Source organism: Myodes glareolus, chromosome 20 (genome assembly GCF_982192425.1).
Source record: "Myodes glareolus chromosome 20, mMyoGla1.1, whole genome shotgun sequence".
NCBI classification, from domain to species: domain Eukaryota; kingdom Metazoa; phylum Chordata; class Mammalia; order Rodentia; family Cricetidae; genus Myodes; species Myodes glareolus.
In genome coordinates this window covers 55,971,197-55,989,652 of record NC_142045.1, presented here as the reverse complement: position 1 = coordinate 55,989,652, position 18,456 = coordinate 55,971,197, and the positions used below count along the sequence as shown (strand labels likewise).

The window sequence follows — 18,456 nt, the reverse complement described above, 5'->3', positions numbered from 1 at the left end:
AACTCTTGACTTCAAAACTTAAGTCAAAAGATATGTTACTGTGGAGAAGAGATTTGCTTCTGTTTTCACAGGTATTGAGAGGCTATGGATTCATTCTGGGTTAAGGAAAACAAGGTTAGATCAAGGAAGACCCCTAAAAAAATCCCCCAAAGGAGTGGATGGTCCAGATGATCCAACATTCTAGAACACCTCTGTTGCAGTTTTCTCTGAGTTCTACATCCAGAACACCTTCAAGTCTGATGACTGAGATGATCCAACCTCACAGAATACTCCAATCAGGTCTTGCCCATAATCCTAAATTTTCTTTGAGTCCCCATAAGAATATCGGTGCCCTCAATCAGCAGGAAGTAGTCTAGAAAATTATGTTCACATCCCCCCCAAATGGATTATGAATGTTTGTCTTTGTTTAGAGTGTTGGTTACAAGTTGTTACAGATAATGGTCAGGAAAAAAGCTAAACAAAGGCTTAGATTAGATTCAAGGCTCGTATTTTGGAAAGATAAAAGGGGACACAGATATGATAGGACTAAAGGGTAGATGGTTGAACCTACTCTGAAGAGTGGGAGGATATAGAGATGATGGGACAAAAGGTGGGTTATTTAATCTATTTTTTAAAAAAGTAACTACTAGTTTTAAATGTTTTACATTGTATTGGACTTTTATACAAATACAATATACAAATTTTGTATATTGATATTAATTTTGTTAGAAAATACTGTATGTACATTTCTACTCTTCTTCAAGGTATGGCACCTATACAACTCATTTAATGATGTGATGCAAATTTCTGGTCCTTGAAAATTATTATTACCAGCTGTTTAGGATAATAAGGAATCACAGGTTAGTAGTTAACACATAGTATAATCAAACTTGTAGTTGCACTAAGTATGTTTTCAAAGTCAAACAAAGATATATTTTAGATAGGTCATCTTAAAACACTTCAGACACAGAAAGCAAGTTAAGATAGATAGTAAGTTAAGCATAAGACTTTGAACTCACCAAGATAGGATTGATATGGAATATTTTCTCTAAATTTGTCAAATGCAAATGACTGGACATTGTTGATGTACTTACAGCCTATAGATATTGTATATAATCTGTCCTTATTATATATATTTTTTCTTATATTAGTTATAGCTTTGCTTTTTTGTATTAGACAAAAAGGGGTAATGTAGTGACATTTCATTTGTATTTTCATAAATAAAGCTTGTCTGAAGATCAGAGAGTAAATGGCCCACTCGTCAGCCTTAGAAACCAGGCAGTGGTAATACATACCTTTAATCCCAGTGGTCACACTATTTTGCCATAGAAACCAGGTGGTAGTGGTGCACACCTTTAATCCCAGCACTAGAGAGGAATCTAAGACGGGAGGAGACAGCTCTCAGGCATAATCTCATTCCGAGATTCCTAGAGATAGAATTGCCATTTTGGACTGAGGCAGAGGTAAGACCCAGTAACTGGCTATTTTGCTTTTCTGAACTTCAGGTTGAATCCCAATATCTGTCTCTAGGTTGTTATTAATCATACTGCATTCATGCGCGCACACACACACACACACACACACATACATACACACACGACTTTACATGTCTATATAAAATCTAGCAACAACAAATGAGTCTTTTTAAAGGATTGGTTTAATTTGCTTATCTCTGCCTTTATACATTTTTTTTGGAAACAACATGGTTTCATTCCTTATGGCTGAAAAGTATTTCCTTATGCATATCTTACACGTATACATTGCACATTTTCTTTATCCATTCCTTTGTTGTTGGGTGTCTAGGCTGATTCCATCAGCACATGGCTTTGTAAACAAGGTGTACTAGAACACAGCATTAGCCATTTCATTGGTTATTTGTTTTTAAGTCAAGACCTCAATGACTAAGCCAGCTCACCAGGTAGACCAGGCTGGCCTGGAATTTGATGCGATAATCCTACTTCTGCTTTTGGAGTGCTGGGATTGCAGGCACACAACCGTCATGGGTGCTTTTCTCTACCATGGCAGATCTAAGCAGCTGTGCCTTACAGTAATAAATGACCTACCCAGCTGAAGGAATTGTGTATTTGAGCCTTTACAAGAAACATTTTCACACACACACACACACACACACACACACACACACACAAGGGTGGTGGTGTAGGGGTTAGGCATTTCTTTTATTTACCTTTAATTGCCTTCTTGAAACAGGTCTTTTGTCTTTATTATTATTGGAGGCAGCCAGTCCTCCATTTATCACTGTTGTGTGATTAGATATGGTCTGCCCATTTCTCTGGAGCTTTCCCGAACTGAGGAAACCTAGTCTAGACAGGGTGGGATACCTCCACGAAGACAAGTCACTCTGCTTCTCCATGGGATTCACGCTTCCTATACAGCGCTCCAGCAAGTGCAGGGCCATGCAGCTAGAGCTGACACTCCCAAGGCTTGTTGGCCATGCCTTCCAGTGCTGCCTTCAGGAGCCTTGGGGTAGCCTCCGCGGTGGTGTGACACGGACCCGTGGTTTTGGAAGTTGTTACATCACACGATCATGTTTCTTTTTCCTTTGAAAACGTAGTTAAATGTCTCCCAGCTACCATGGCTTCAGGGATCACTAGCACCTTGCATACCTGTGCTGTTGTTTAACTGCATAAGAGACAACATCCGTACAGCATCGGGGCAGAGTCAAAATACATCAGAGGCTCACAATGAATTTTCAGTCTGAAATGGCCGGTCTGGGAAATCCATCTTTCTGTAAAGTAACCCAATTTATGTTTTGCTTATCTAAGTTTCTTTTAGAGGTTAAATATTTATCTCAGATTATAGAGGTGAAATCAACAAGAGAAAAAGATCTTACTAGCTGAAATGCCAAGCGTATTTATAGCATGCGACTTGTGAAAAGCACCTGTGTATGGATAAAGCAGGGCCTATCCATTGGCATACAAGGCTCCAGCATTTTGAATTCTCATACGGTTTTGCGGGTGGAAAGCAGTGTTCCCTGAGATCTGAGAGGACGATTGAGGCTCTGAGAGGCTTCTCCATATCAAAAGTGAGTTTATTTGGTTAACAAATGTCTATTAAGCATCTATAAGACCTAGATAGTAATGATTTAAAGCAATGTTGACCCCAGGCTGGAAATGCTGCTCAGTTGGCAGAGTGCTTGTCTGGCATGCATGAAGCTCTGGTTTGATTCCCAGGGCTGCAGAAATGAGGTCTATGACCGCAGTGTCTGTGGGGCCAGCACTCAGGAAGTGGAGGCAGGAGAATCAAAGTTCAAAGTCTTCTCGTTGTACTTTATCAAACGTCTCAAGTTCCAAAGATCCAAACATGCTACCGATGACGAATATAAGAGAATAATGTCTCCGCTGTAGATTAGCATCGCAGGACACCAACTGTTGACGCATCTGCTAAGTGGGAGTTTTAATTGAATGGAATGTGTTGTGATTCTATCAGCGAAGCTCATTGTCTCTGCACCATCTGTTGGGCAGTCTCGATTGCCTTCCTACGTAGACAGATGTAATGACCGTATCCACTAAACTGAAATACCACTTTTGACTAACTTCCCTTTGTACTTTGTGTGTGTGCGTGTGTTTTCAAAGTCACTATAAAATAAATTGATGAGGAAAAAATATGATCTCAAACACCAAACAAACTAAATGACAAAACAACTTGATTTTTGAAAATGAACAAAGATCTTACATGAAATTCTTCCAAAAACCTATGAATGGCCAAGAAGCACCCGGAAAGACAGTCAGCATCACTAGGCATCATGAAAATGCAAATTAAGACCACAGTGTGATACCACCTCACATCTGTTAGAATGGCTGTTGTTCCAAGAAAAACAAAACAATAACAAGTGTTAGAGACACTGGAGAAACTTGAACCCTGGACACTGTTGTTGAGGATATAGAGTTGTTCAATCTGAAAAACTGCATGGTGGGTCCTAAAATATTAAAGATAGAATTTGTTTACTATTTTAAACATAATTCTTTTTGACTCTTTGGAAATTTCACATCATGCACCCCAATCCTGCTCACTTCCTGACCCCTGAAGGTTGCCCCCCAAATTAACTTAAAAATATAAAACAAAGAAAATAACCCACCTCACTCTTCCATCTTTTCAACACCACGTCACTCATCCTAGTGGCACTGGGAGCCACAGTCTGCAGTGCGTCACACCCTCTACCCTCTGTCCAGTAAGCCCCACCCACAAAAGGCTCATTGTAATGAGTCATTGGTCTGGTCAAGGCTGCTGGCCTCTGGCACACATCACCACTGACCCTCATGGAAACTCCTCTCATATATCCTATGTTGCCCTGAGTCACGGAACCCGTGGTTATTGTTCCCCAAGACCAGTCCCTTCACACACTCTAGCAGGTCACAGATGAAGTAGATGTAATGGTGGGCCAACCCAAGGTCCAGGATGTGGGCCTGAACTGGTAGGCCATTGGAATCACCCCCTTAGGCGAAGGGCAGAGCCAGGTATCCAAAGTCTGTGACATCCGGGCCAGCTTTCACATGCTGGTGGTGAGGGGTGGGGCCGGCTCTTCTACCATTGGGAGAGGGTGGCACCACCTCTCCAGCTGCAGTGAGGGGCAGGGCCAGCAATCCTGGGGCCAGTGAGGAATAGGATCAACTCAGCACAGCTCTCAAATTTTCACACAAATGATTCCTATGACGCCTTGTGATAACACAAGCCATGGTCATTAGCCCAGACCCAGGCTGCTGTTGGGCCATGAACCCAGACATGACACACAGCAGCATCCCAGGCTGGCCCATGTGGCTGCGTGACCCCTGTGACAGCCAGACCATTGCATACCAACATCACCATAGGTGGAAGCCCTGACCCCTGGCATTCCCATTGCATCCATGGCATCAGGAGCCACAAACATCAACGTAGACCTGGCTGTGGTAGGGTAATGGACCCAGACATGGCCCTCGGCAGGAACCCTGGCCCAGACAACACCATAACCCCAGTGGCAACACAGACCTTGAACACCACCAACATAGCCACAGAATGTGGCCTAGACCATGGACATCCATGTGGCCGTTAGTGGCACCATGGGCCATGGACATCACAGCCCCCGACTATGATAGGACCACAGACACATATAAGGCTACAGTCAGGCACGGATGTCACCATAGCCACAGGTGGCAACACAGGCCACCCAGATCCACACAGCTACTGCAGGAGAGTACCTTCCAGACACCAACATGGCCCCAGATGATGGGAAAGCACCCTGGCATCAGCATGGCCTTCAATAGCATCAGTAACCATGAACATCACAGCTCAGAATCTGGCTACTCCTGTACCACGGATCGAGACATGGCCCTGGACTGCAGCCGGGCTGGGGCATCACCATGGCACCTTGTGGCAGCACAGGCCACTCAGTTGTTTGCCCTGGTTATAGTATAACGCTCAGATCCCCACCTGGCCTCAGGTGATGGCCCAGACACCAGGTATTTGTATGGCTTTGGTGGCGTCAGGAGTCACAGATACTAACCCAGACACATGGTAAGGCCTTTACATTGCTGGCTGTAGTAGGGCGTGGACCCAGGCATGGCTCCTTGCTGCAGTTCAGGCTCAGATGTCACCATGGCCCCAGGCAGCAGTGCAGGCCATCCAGATTAGCATGGCCCCAACAGAAGTGTGGCCCTCAGAGACCAAAATGGACTCAGGCCATCCAGTCTGCCTTCAGTGGTTACTGAAGCTATGGCCATCAACACAGACCCTGGTTGCTGCAAGGCCATGGACCCAGACATGGCTCCTGACAACAGCCCAGGCCCAGATGGCATCATGTCCTCCACTGGCAGCGCAGGTCACTCAGATCAACATGGCCCCGGTGGCAGCATGGTCCTTGAATACCAAATGGCTATAGGTGGCGGCCCACACCTGGGCATCCCCAAGGCCTTAGTGGTAGCATATATACCCCGTCTGTCGCCAACCCAGATGTGACTGTGGGCAGCAGCCCAATCCCAGACACCACCCTGCTTCTGGGTGGCAAGCAGGTCGCCCACATTAGCCCACTTCCCACAGCCCTCACTTCTTCAGTAGGAGTTTCTAAAATCATATGGTCCAGCAGTTCCATATCTCAGTGCTCAATGGAAACAATTCAAAGCAGGGGCCAGAAGAGCTATTTGTATGCAGCACAACACTGCTCACAATACCAAAGGAAGAAACCACCTACCGCCGACAGACAGATGAATGCATTCCATGAGAAATGGCAAACTATGCTAATAGTTACATGTAGTATATAGCACATATACTGACAAATATAGTGAGGTGTCTAAGTTCAAGCTTTTAAGTACTTATACTGTTTTAATATGTTACAGTCTATGCTATTAAGCACTGGACAAGTGTACTTTTTCCTCTGTATAATTAATTTTATTAATAAGGATTATTTTAAAATTGTACACTTTTCCAAGTAGAGCATGACAGTTTAACATTTGTGTTCAATATGGAATCATCAGCTCCATCTTTCTCTGTATAATTCCCAAGCCTAGTGACCCAGTCCATGTATGCCTGTGTAGGAGGCTGGTGTGACCTTAGGAGTGTGACCCAGGCCACGTGTAGCCATGTGGGAGGCTGGTGTGAGCTTAGGACTGTGACCCAGGCCACATGTACCCGTGTGAGAGGTTGATGGGTGCTTAGGAATGTGACCCAGACAACGTGTACCCACATGGGAGGCTGGTGTGTGCTTAGGACTGGCATTGCCACCTTCTCGGCACTAAGTTCAACATATTCGCTTGGGGCATCACACCTCTGGATCACTGGGAACTCCTCTTCAGGATGAGGAGTTTATAACCTGTCCTTTGGTTATTTTGTTTTTTTGAAACAAAATAATTTTATTTATTCTATGAAAATTTCACACATTCAGTCAATGTATTTTTTATCACAACCTCCCTCTATTACTCCACATCCAACCCCCTCTGCATCTCCCCCTCTCCCAACACAGCTTTCTCCCAACTTCTTGGTTTTTTTTCTCCTTTTTTCCCCAAAGGTATTTTAATAGTCACAGAATTTCCTGACATGGTTTAACCATAATTTATACAATGGTTTCCTATTATTTAACTGGTGAGGATATGTACTATCTAACGCTTCCAGTGCTGTGGGAATTCCAACTCAGCTGAACCTGTGGCAGGAGGAAGGTTCTTCAGTCCTGGACAAAGAAGAGTCCAAATTTCTCTTCTCCAGTCTCCTTGTAGCTGGAGAAAAGTTAAATTCCCTGTAAATGCAAAGCACCTATTCCAGAATGTGTCAGGGTTTGTAGGTTTTCTAAATATTTATTTATTTATTTATTTATTTATTTATTTATTTATTTATTTATTATGTATACAATATTCTTTCTGTGTGTATGCCTGCAGGCCAGAAGAGGGCACCAGACCTCATTACAGATGGTTGTTAGCCACCATGTGGTTGCCAGGAATTGAACTCAGGACCTTTGGAAGAGCAGGCAATGCTCTTAACCACTGAGCCATCTCTCCAGCCCCGGGTTTGTAGTTCTTTAGACCCAAAGAAGTGTGATGATAGAGAACCTGTCAGACCTCAGTGGCGGGAGCTGTAGCCAAATCTGCGTCCAAGGGCAACCAGGTCATCCACCCGTGTGGCCAGATAGGGCAGCAGAGATGGAGATGCCCGGCCAACCAGACCCCAGGGGCCCAGTGCTGACCACAGTGTTCCCACAGGCTCCTCATTTCCAACCTGGGTTTTCCCGCCTTCAGGAAATCCTACAAGCTGTCTTTTTTTTAATATTTTACTTTAACTAATTTGTTTATTTATTTTTTATGTCACATGTAGCCTAAGCAGGGCCTTGAATTTCTGATCTTTCTGCCTCACAAATGTTGGGACTGCAGGTAGTGCACCACACCAGGTTCAATAGTAAACACATTCCTCTTTGGATTATATCAGCTGCAGTTACATTTGTTAAGAATTGAAAACCCTTCTTAACAGAACTGCTGACATGTTCTGAAGGTTGTTATAAACTGTATGATGATCATCTGCATTTTAATGAAGTTTTCATTTCCTTGACTCTATTCTCAGGCAGATATCAAATGAAAATTGGAACAAAGGTATCAACTGGCTGTCAAGACAAAATAGCAGAGTGCGGAGCCTCATAAAGCACTGAGTGATCACGCATGGCAAAGAATATGGTATTTGCTCCATTTTTCATGTGAAGATGTGGTCTAAGATTGCAAAGGTATAATTTTCCATCTTTTTGTTTTTTATTATGGTGTATGTGTGTTCGTGTAGAGGTCAGAGGACAGCTTGGTGGAACTGCTTCTCTCTTTCCCCCTTTATACAGGTTCTGGGGATCAAACGCATGTTGATGGATTTGGTACCAAACACCTTTACCTGCTGAGCCCTCTCACCAGCCCCAAATGTATTTAATGGAGGTCTCTCACACAGGCCTTTTACTACAGTATTCCCAACATACTCTCCACACAGAAAATGGAGAACATATCACAATATTGATTAAGTTAAACCACCCATGTTGGAGTTATAGAAAAAATGCAAGCACTGATGATGGATTCCTTCAGCCAACATGCACCCAGTACACACTATGTGTCCAGGGTAGCCCAGAGGCTAACCTTAGTAGGAGCCAATGCAAGCCAGGCATTAGCCACAGAAGGCGTGAGTGGACACCTGCACAGAAAGTGCGGATTGACTTGACTGAGACATAAAAGGCTTCTTTGTGAGGCTGGGGGCCAAAGCAGCATGGGGCCAATGAAGGAGAGCAACTGAGTAATGGGGCAGGGCTACTGGCCTTCCCACACAGAGGAAATGACTTTGGGCCAATGCCAAGAACCCTTCAAGGAATTAAATGGCCATCATGCTGTGCCATAAGGTGGCAGATATAATCGAGCCCATGCAAGTGGCTTCATCTCTCGGAGAGCGCCTTAAGATTTGAGGTCCTTTCTTTCTTACAAGAGTAACACAGAGTCACTGAGTGTGTTGGGGTTGGGTGAAGGCCTGACAGGGTCCAATTCATTCTGCCTGCCATATGCAGAGCAAACAGCTAAAGTTCAGAGTGAATGGAAGGCCCTGGGTGGGTAGTGGTGTTAGGGGTGGGCAGTGGAAAAGAAGGAAAGTCAGGTAATTCAGAGTGTGTGTAGGGCCCCATCAGTACATGTTGGTGATATGCTAGATGTGGTATTATAGTTGAAAAGGGGTGGCAGGTACAAAAGATGAGTCCTTCATCCTTGGCTTGCCCATCTGGATAGACAGTGCTATCACAGAGGTAGGGAGACATCATGGTTCAGCTTGGGGTCCTGTGATTTTATGGTTTATTTACACAGATCACCAGTTCAGTTTGGGGAATGTTGTTTGGGTGCCTTTGGGATACACAAACAATGATGTTTTTATACTATTCACACTCAGAAGAGCTCTAACAACCTGTGTGTGTTTGTGAGAAACTCCATGTGTAAGGATACCATCTGCCAAGAGGTGAGCCAGTGGAGAAAGAGAACCCAGGAAAAGAATTCTAACAGCGAAGTGTGTGGTTGGGGGTTTAACGGTTGCTTAGCAGGAATGCCGCTCTGAGTTCAATCCCTGGCACTGGACACTGTGTAAGCCTTGACCTAGCCTACGTGAGCACTAGCAGATGAATGGATGACCATGGTGCACAAACACACCGGAACTTGATAAGGGAAGTGAAGTCATGACATTTGTATGGAAATGCATAGAAATGGAAGTTACTGTTAACCAAAGTAGACAGATACAGAAAGGCAAAAAAGCACAGCTTTTTCTTAGGTAGAACCTAGATTTAAAGGTGTGTGTGTGTGTGTGTGTGTGTGTGTGTGTGTGTGTGTGTGTGTGATGTATTTACATGTGAGGATGTAGGGCATGAAACTTTGTGAGAGGAAGGGAGAATAGTAAGGAAAGAAGTGTGATGATACACAGTAGATAGACTGCGAAGGGGAATAGCCGGGGTATGGCGAGGTACAAGAGAAGGGAACTAAGCACAAGCATGAAAATACCACAGCAAAGCCCACGTACTTGCAACTGTGTGGTTCACATTCACTGTCATGTTGACAGGTGCCTGTGAGGGCTGTGTAGTCTCTGAGGAGTGTGAGGGGTTGTGTAGTCTCTGAGGAGTGTGAGGGGCTGTGTAGTCTCTGAGGAGTGTGAGAACTGTGTAGTCTCTGAGGTGTGTGAGGGCTGTGTAGTCTCTGAGGTGTGGGAGGGGTTGTGTAGTCTCTGAGGTGTGTGAGGGCTGTGTAGTCTCTGAGGTGTGTGAGGGCTGTGTAGTCTCTGAGGAGTGTGAGGGCTGTGTAGTCTCTGAGGAGTGTGAGGGGCTGTGTAGTCTCTGAGGAGTGGGGGGACTGTGTAGTCTCTGAGGTGTGTGAGGGGCTGTGTAGTCTCTGAGGAGTGGGGGGACTGTGTAGTCTCTGAGGTGTGTGAGGGCTGTGTAGTCTCTGAGGTGTGTGAGAACTGTGTAGTCTCTGAGGTGTGTGAGGGCTGTGTAGTCTCTGAGGTGTGTGAGAACTGTGTAGTCTCTGAGGTGTGTGAGGGCTGTGTAGTCTCTGAGGTGTGTGAGGGCTGTGTAGTCTCTTAGGTGTGTGAGGGCTGTGTAGTCTCTGAGGAGTGTGAGAGCTGTGTAGTCTCTTAGGTGTGGGAGGGCTGTGTACTCTCTGAGGTGTGGGAGGGCTGTGTAGTCTCTGAGGAGTGTCAGGGGACTGTGTAGTCTCTGAGGTGTGGGAGGGCTGTGTTGATTAGGCTAACTGAGGTGAGAAGATACATCCTAAAGGTAGGTGTCACCTTTCTTAAGTCTGGGGTACTGGACTGAGAAAAAGGAAAAGAGGAAGTATTGCCCTCTTGATGGAGGAGGGTCATCTGTCTATGTGTTAGTTACTTTCATTGGCTAATAAAGAAACTGCCTTTGATAGGACAGAAAATTAGGTAGGCGGAGTAGACAGAACAGGATGCTGGGAGGAAGAAGGCAGTGAGGCAGTTGCCATGACTCTCCTCTCCGAGACAGACGCAGGTTAGGATCTTTCCTGGTCAGCCACCACCTCATGGTGCTACACAGATTACTAAATATGGGTTAAAGCAAGATGTGAGAATTGGCCAATAAGAGGCTGAAACTAATGGGCCAGGCAGTGTTTAAATGAATACAGTTTCCGTGTAATTATTTCGGGTGTAAACTAGCCAGGGAGCCGGGATCCAGGCGGGAAGACAGCCTGCTGCTCCTTTCCTTCTCCGCTCTCTGCTTCCTGGTTGTGGATGTGACATGACCGGCTGCTTCAAAACCCTACTGTCTTGATTTCCCTACCTTGATGGACTGGATCCTTAAACTCTGAGCCCAAACAACCCCATTCTTTTTCATTGTTTCTCCTCCTTCAAGATTCTGTATGACAGCAACAAGAAAAGAAACTAAGGCCCTAACATTAAAAACAAATTAGAAGAAAAGGAAGAGGAGGAGAAGCAGAGGAATAAGGAAGAAAAAGTTGTCATCTGGGAGCCAGAGGGCTCAGCAGATGCTGCTCTTGCCGAGGGACTGGGTTATTAGCTCCCAGGGACCTGAGGCCCTTCAGGACTCTGCAGACACCTGCGCTTACTCCTACACATGGTATCCACATGTGTACACATAATTTAAAAACGATCTTTAAAATAAAAGAAGTCTATCACTTAAAGATCAGCTGTTTTAGCTGGGGTGTAGCTCAGTGCCAGAGAACTTCCTTAGCAGGTGCAAGATCCCAGGTTTGGCTATTACTGTAAAAGATATATGAGCCTTTAAGACGAGAGAGGATTCACGAGAAAAAAATGGACAGTTAATGTAAAAACTGAGTGCTGTGTCACAGAAGCCAAGCGTGTTCAGAAATGAGGAGCTGAGAATCGTTGTGTGAAGAAGGTAAAGTTCGAGAGCATGGGCGAACTCGAGCAAGTGCAGCGTTCAGACAGAGGTGAGGTCGGAACAGACCGAGTGTCCGCAGATTTCGTGGGAAGGGGTGGCTTAGGTGAAGAGGGAAGGAAGAGTCACTTGTTTATTTTTAAATGGAAAAGTCTTGAAAATCTTTTAAAGACAGACAGGCAGGACTCAGTTAAAGAGTGCATCTGTTAGGTGCACAATGGCAGGCGTAATTTAAAATAGGGGAGGGGTGGGCAAGATGGCTCAGCAAAGTGTTCGCCTGAGACTTAAGTTTGGTCACAACCTGAGTTCAGTCCCGGAAACCAAGTAAAGGAGGAAGGAGAAAACCCAGTTCCACAGAACTGTCATCTGACCTCCACCCATAGGCCATGGTACATACATATTATCGATGCTATGTGAACACCTGCCCCATGCTAGATTGACTCTCGCCGTCCACCTTCCCTTCCATCATGAACTGTAAGCTTTGGAAAACAGAAAGGTAACGAATAACATCATTCTTCCTCTTTAAAATTTGTCTCTGATTTTTAATTTTATTTGTTATTTTAAATTTTATTTATTAGTAGTATGTTATGATACATGCATGTAAGCATATACATGTTATGTGCGTGTATGCGTACACATGTGTATGCAAGTGTGCATGTGTGTGCTAGCAAAGACACAATTCGACTAAACTTCTTGGTATGAAAGGGCATCAGTTGAAAGACAAAAAGCCTCTAATAACACGCGGGAGAAGAAGAGACTCCCAGGGTCATCTGGGGATGCAGGGACCATCAGAAGCAAAGTGAAAGTCCCTGACCTCAACATCTTTCCTTGGCTCCTCGCCTTCCTTGTGGTCTCCCCTGCATTCTCCAGTTTAAACTCAATGCTCAAGAATCTAATTATTCCCTTGGATATAACCTTTGCATCTGTGTCACCTTACACTTTGTTGTCTCTTCTAAGGGAAATTATAACCTTTTCCATGTTCTTTTCATTCCATTTTCACATCCGTACAACTGAACATAAAAACAATGTAATCGTCCTACCAACTGGTGCTATTTTAAACTCATGATCATTAACTTCAGGTGGGCCATTCTGCTGCCTGGCAATTAGCATCACTGACTGGCTGCCCCCAATTTCACAGTGCTTTTATCCTCCAAATTCGCCATCACAGCCTCAGCTTCCTATATTGCCAAGAAAACAAAATCCGCCAGAGAGAATTCCCACAAGCCTAGTGAGCTACTTCTGCCAGTCTCCTACACCTGTGCCCGCAGAGCCGTCTTATCCCGGGCTTTAGGTCACACCAGCCTGCTCTGTAAGAACATTACTGCAGCATCCCCATCTGTCTCGCCATCAGTTTCAGCTCCAACTCCACAGCCTTCTCTAGTTACCGCTCCACTGTTGTCTCTGCCCAGTCTTCAAACTGGCTGGTTCTGTGCTGAAATGAGGTTAACTTCCATTATACCACCATGATCATCACATAGCTTTGAAGGTTACCATGCATCTTTCTGAACCGTAGCAGGATCAGGTGGGCTTTCTGCCACAGAGCAATCAGACGTCGCCCGGTCTGCTCTTGGTCCACCACCTGGTAGATCAGATATGACTTCCTGTGCTGGGCTTGAGCACATCACACTCTCCTGGCTTTGCTTCTACGCCACTGGCGGCTTGTGCCCTTTACCTGAACTTTCGGTGTGAATAGCTTTCAAATCTCCAGGCCTTTGGGTCGCTTTTCTTTTCTAGCCGTACCCACTTGCTCGGTCATCTAAACTGGCATCCTGATATACGTACCCACAGCCGACCACTCCGTGGTTCGATCTCTAGCTTTGCCTCCACGGCAGTATATCCAGCTGCCTTCCCAAATTCTCTTTCTAAGACTCTAATTTAATACCTCTGAAAGTAAGTTCTTTTCTGCTTTCCATGTTAATGGCGAGTTCATCCTTGGTTACAACGGCCAAAAGACACACATAACTGAGCCATAGATGCAGCACATGGGTTCGACCCTTCAGGAGTACAAACGTCAGTGATTGTCTTCATCACTTCCACGACACTGCCCTGAAGCAAGTCATCTATGTCTCCTGTCACCATGGTATCCTACCTTTTAAAGTCACTTAAGAAGCCTCCATGCTTTAGAGTTCTTTCCAACTCTCTAAATGACCCCCAGAGTTACAATGCTCCAATGTAAATCAGATCAGGCCTCATTGCTGTGACCAGCCAGTTACTTTCCATATCCACAAGAGGACAGTAACATCACAGCGGTGGTCTCAAACCCTTTGGATCATGCCTGCCTCTTTCGTCACAGGTCCTGTCATTCTCCCGTTTGATTCCGCCACTGAGGCTGTGTTGGATTCCTTACTCCTTCTCTGTCTGTTCTCCCACACTGTCAGGCTTGACCTAAGACGCGGAAGCACTCACTAGTGGTGACCTGGAGCAGGAAGTGTGGCTCTGGTTTCCAGCTTCATGAGCCTGCGGTTGTCATCCTACCCTCCAGTCTACCAATGGCTTCGCCATTGCACATGGTGCTAACTCTAAAGTCATCGGGGTGGGACGGTTACAAAGACAGATGGACAGAGAGCCGAGGATGTGGAATAATCCGGAGCCTTTGATGAGGAGCTGAAATCAATGGCAGACCGAAGCCCAGGGTCTTTCTTCAGAGCAGATAGTGGTCTCACATCCCTCCAGACTCTAGCCTCGGGCTTCAGGAGAAGCTGGTGCTCGTCCCTGTGGAGCAGATGTGGGTCTGGCTGAGCAGTCAGAGCAACTGAAGGGCGACATCTTACAGGACCCGGCTGCTGCCTCGACAGAGATGGCCCCACAGAATTTTGGTAACCATATATCATCAGCCTCAGAAACTTTTTTTTGAGCAAAAACTGACCGCTTGAGGCAGCTGTCTAGACACAGTTTTGCTAGGCTGGCCCAGTACAAAGCCCCCCACCTCCCCCACTGCCTCTGTATTTGTTTTGCCTGGCCTACAAGTAATCACCCTCACTGCCAGTATTCACATGTTCTTCAAGGCCTTACTGAAAAGTCATCTTCCCTGGCTACTTTGTGTAAATGTTCATACTTTTCACTGATAAATCCCATGAAACAATTCCTTTGAATTTCTGTTGGGGGAAAGCTGAGCAGGGTGTCAAACACCTGTAATGCCAGCATTTTGAGATTGAGACAAGAAAATTGTGAATTTGAAGTCAAAATGGGCAGTATAATGAGTTCTATATCAGTCATAGGGACAGGGATGGAATTCTCTAGGAAAACTAATGCTTAAACTAAAATTATGCAGTTATAGACTTTTTTATTTACCACCCCATCCATACAATTAATGAATAGCAGAAGTCTGAGCATCTCAGCTGGTGGTGAGAGTTTGGCCTTCATGAAGGAGGTAGTGTTCTTTAAAGGGGCCCCAAAACTAACTTCCAAGGGGCTATAATAATAGCAGAATAACCTTTCTGCTATTGAGGGCACAGCAAGAACACAGCCTAGGATGAGATGGTGGACCCTCACCTGGCATGAAATTTGCCCTGATCTGGGAATTCACAGCATCCATAACTGTAAGGAATGAACTGCTGTTATCTGTAAAGGCACCTTGTCTGTGGTTCTGTGTTACAGAATTCCAAAAAGACAAAGATGGTTTTAAAACAAGGAAGCAGACACCTGACTCAGTATGCTGTTATCACAAAGGTGAGAACATAAAAGTCTCAAAATTGCATCTTTCATATGTCTTTGCTTGGGAAGATATTGAAGAATGCATTCTTCCTAACCGAGGACAAGCCAAGGAAGAAAAAGGCTCAAAGAGAAAACAGTATCTCAGGAAAACTGCTGGGCAGAGGAAATACCTAAGCTAATAGTATCTGTGAAGAAGAGAGGCAGAGAGTGGCTGTGTTCACAAAACAGCATGTTCTTTCCTAAAAAATACATTCATCCATCCATCCATTTATGTGTGTGTGTGTGTGTGTGTGTGTGTGTGTGTGTGTGTGTGCTTATACGCATGTGCCAGGGCACACAAGTAGAAGTCAGAGGACAATTTTTGTGAGCCAATTCTCTCCTTCCACCGGGGCCCCAACAATTAAATTCAGGTCACCAGGCTTGTGTTTTTACCCCTGAACCATATCATTGACCTGATCCATCAAATTTTTAATATAACTTGAGGAAGACACAGAAGAGTTCACTGAGATTATGAGTTACATGGAAATCAGGCAAACCATCTAAGGAGGTTGTTTTAATACTAAAAAAGTATTCCAGGAAAGGAAAATGTCACCACTTTATAGTGTGTAATCTGGATATACTGAGATTTACAATGGTATGAAATGTTAAGGGTCACTCTGGCCTGCATTCACAGTATAGTTGCTCTGGAACATGATGGAAGACGACATGTGCACCTGCATGCGTGCACATACCTTCATATGGTGATGTGCCCATCTGCATATGCGTGTGCACATTTCATATGGTGATGTGCACACCTGCATATGGTGATGTACACACATGCATATGGTGATGTGCACACCTGCATATGATGATGTGCACACCTTCCTATGGTGATGTGCACACCTTCCTATGGTGATGTGCACACCTTCCTATGGTGATGTGCACACCTTCCTATGGTGATGTGCACACCTTCCTATGGGGATGTGCATATCTTCATATAGCGATGTGAAAACTTGCATATGGTGATGTGCACACGGGCATATGTATGTGCACACCTTCCTGTGGTGATGTGCACACCTACATATAGTGATGAGTGAATCAAGGGTGCAAAAGAACCTGGGAAGTGGTGGCTCACTCCTTTAATCCTAGCATTGGGAGGCAGAGGCAGGCAGATCTCTGAGTATGATGCCAGCCTGGTCTACAGAACTAGTTCCAGTACAGTTAGGGCTATACACAGAGAAACCCTGTCTTGAAACCCACCCCCCAAAAGCAAGAGAATTAAAACTTCTTTTATTTATACTTGTCAAAAGATAACAAATAAACCAGTCTCATAATCACTTAATAAGCCAATTTATCTATATGAAATTATAAACCTACTCATATATTTTAAATATTTAATCTTTAATGTTTATTTATGTGTGTGGCATGAGTGTGCACATGTATGTGAGTGCCCATGGAAGCCAGAAGACAGCATCAATGTCCTGGAGTTTGTTGGCACAGGTGGTTGTGAGCCACTTAACTTGGGTGCTGATAACCAAATTTAGGTCCCCTGTAAGAGCAGCAAGTGTTATTAACTGCTGAACCATCTTTCAGCCCTGTATGTAGCTTTTAATGGATAACTATTAACAGAAAATTAAGGTTATTAATCAAAGTGACCATAGTGGTTAATCTTCACGGTCCATTTACAGGATTCAGCATCACCTAAGAGACGCACTTCATGACTTGTGTGTGAGGGTCTTTCCGGAGAGGCTGATCTGAGAATGGAAGGCCTACGTGGATGTGGACATCATCTGCAATCCCAGGCTGAGGAAGAGTGGAAAGGGAAAAGCAAGCTAAACCAGCATTCATTTTTCTCATCTTCCTTAGTGACAGGACTGCCTTTATCCCTCTCCCACTCTTTGAGGCAGAGGCTGTATATCAAACCTCGAGCCTCTCTAGCCACCTTGTTTTAGGGCACCGGTTTCCACCTTCTGAAGCTGGAATTGCAGGTTGGCCACCATGCCCACCCTGAATTTACTTGGGTTCTGGGGATCCAAACTCCAGTCTCCATGCTTGCCAAGAGCTAAAACCGCTGTGCCGTCTCCCGGGCTCCAATATGCTGAGTTTTTAAGGAATATACTACTCGTCTGGTTAGAGAATCTTAGTATTTTTAAATGAATTTCTAAGCTGTGTACTTAATTATTCAAAATATTTGCGAATGATAATACATCTTATTTGTTAAATAACAACACTTGTCTTGGATACTTGTACTTAATATTAAATTAGGATTCTTACAGCTTCCTGGTCTGGAAAGCAAGATGTGTGTGTGTGTGCATTTTTACTCTAAAATATGTGCATGAGATTATTTAAATGAGGCTATAAGATATGGTAGAAGGAGTACAAGAGGCCAAGCCAAATGTGTTAGTACATTATGTCCAAAGCTTGAATCGAACATTAAAGCAAATGATGTATTTTATGGGAGACACAACGCAACGCTCAAATTAAATTAAGTGTCCTATGTTTAAACATGTAATTTAAAGGAAAGATAAAAGCAATCAAGTTAGTGAATGTTTATTGTGGGTACTCCACTGCCTTCACACACACTGTAATAGGTCTCATGGGTCATGGAATTTCACAGAATATCTCTGCTTTTAAATCATTTGCAATCTGTCTGGGAGGAGCATGGCAAAGAATGCAACTTGTTTTTTCCTACTTTAGAACCCTGGGAGCAATCTTATGCCCTGCCACAGCATAGGGACCCTCAGTACCTGGTACACTTCTGTTGTTGATGCCGAATCCCCAGAGGTAGACTAAAGTACAATTTCACCAAAGTACAACTTGGTGAGATCGATGGATTTATTGGACTTGTGTACAGAGCATGGATGACATCACACTTCCATGAGTATATGACCCCACCAAACAACTTCATCTCTGCCAGATCTCACCCCACCACGGATGACAGCCTCATAGGAGCTGTATCATAGAGTCCCATCTTTAATCAACCTTTTCCTTCTATACTC

At 44.5% G+C, this 18,456-nt stretch overlaps 1 long non-coding RNA gene across 2 annotated transcripts; it reads left to right on the top strand.

The window, feature by feature from the left end:
• The first annotated feature begins 206 nt into the window (after positions 1-206).
• LOC125412138 (uncharacterized) lies at positions 207-17,356 on the top strand. Of its 2 annotated transcripts, none has more exons than XR_007235491.3 (4): positions 207-279; positions 8,014-8,170; positions 15,422-15,493; positions 17,146-17,356. It is a non-coding gene; the product is annotated as an uncharacterized LOC125412138 (long non-coding RNA). The 2 variants fall into 2 exon arrangements; XR_007235492.3 differs by having other exon boundaries at positions 229-279; positions 8,018-8,170.
• The last annotated feature ends 1,100 nt before the right edge of the window (positions 17,357-18,456 follow it).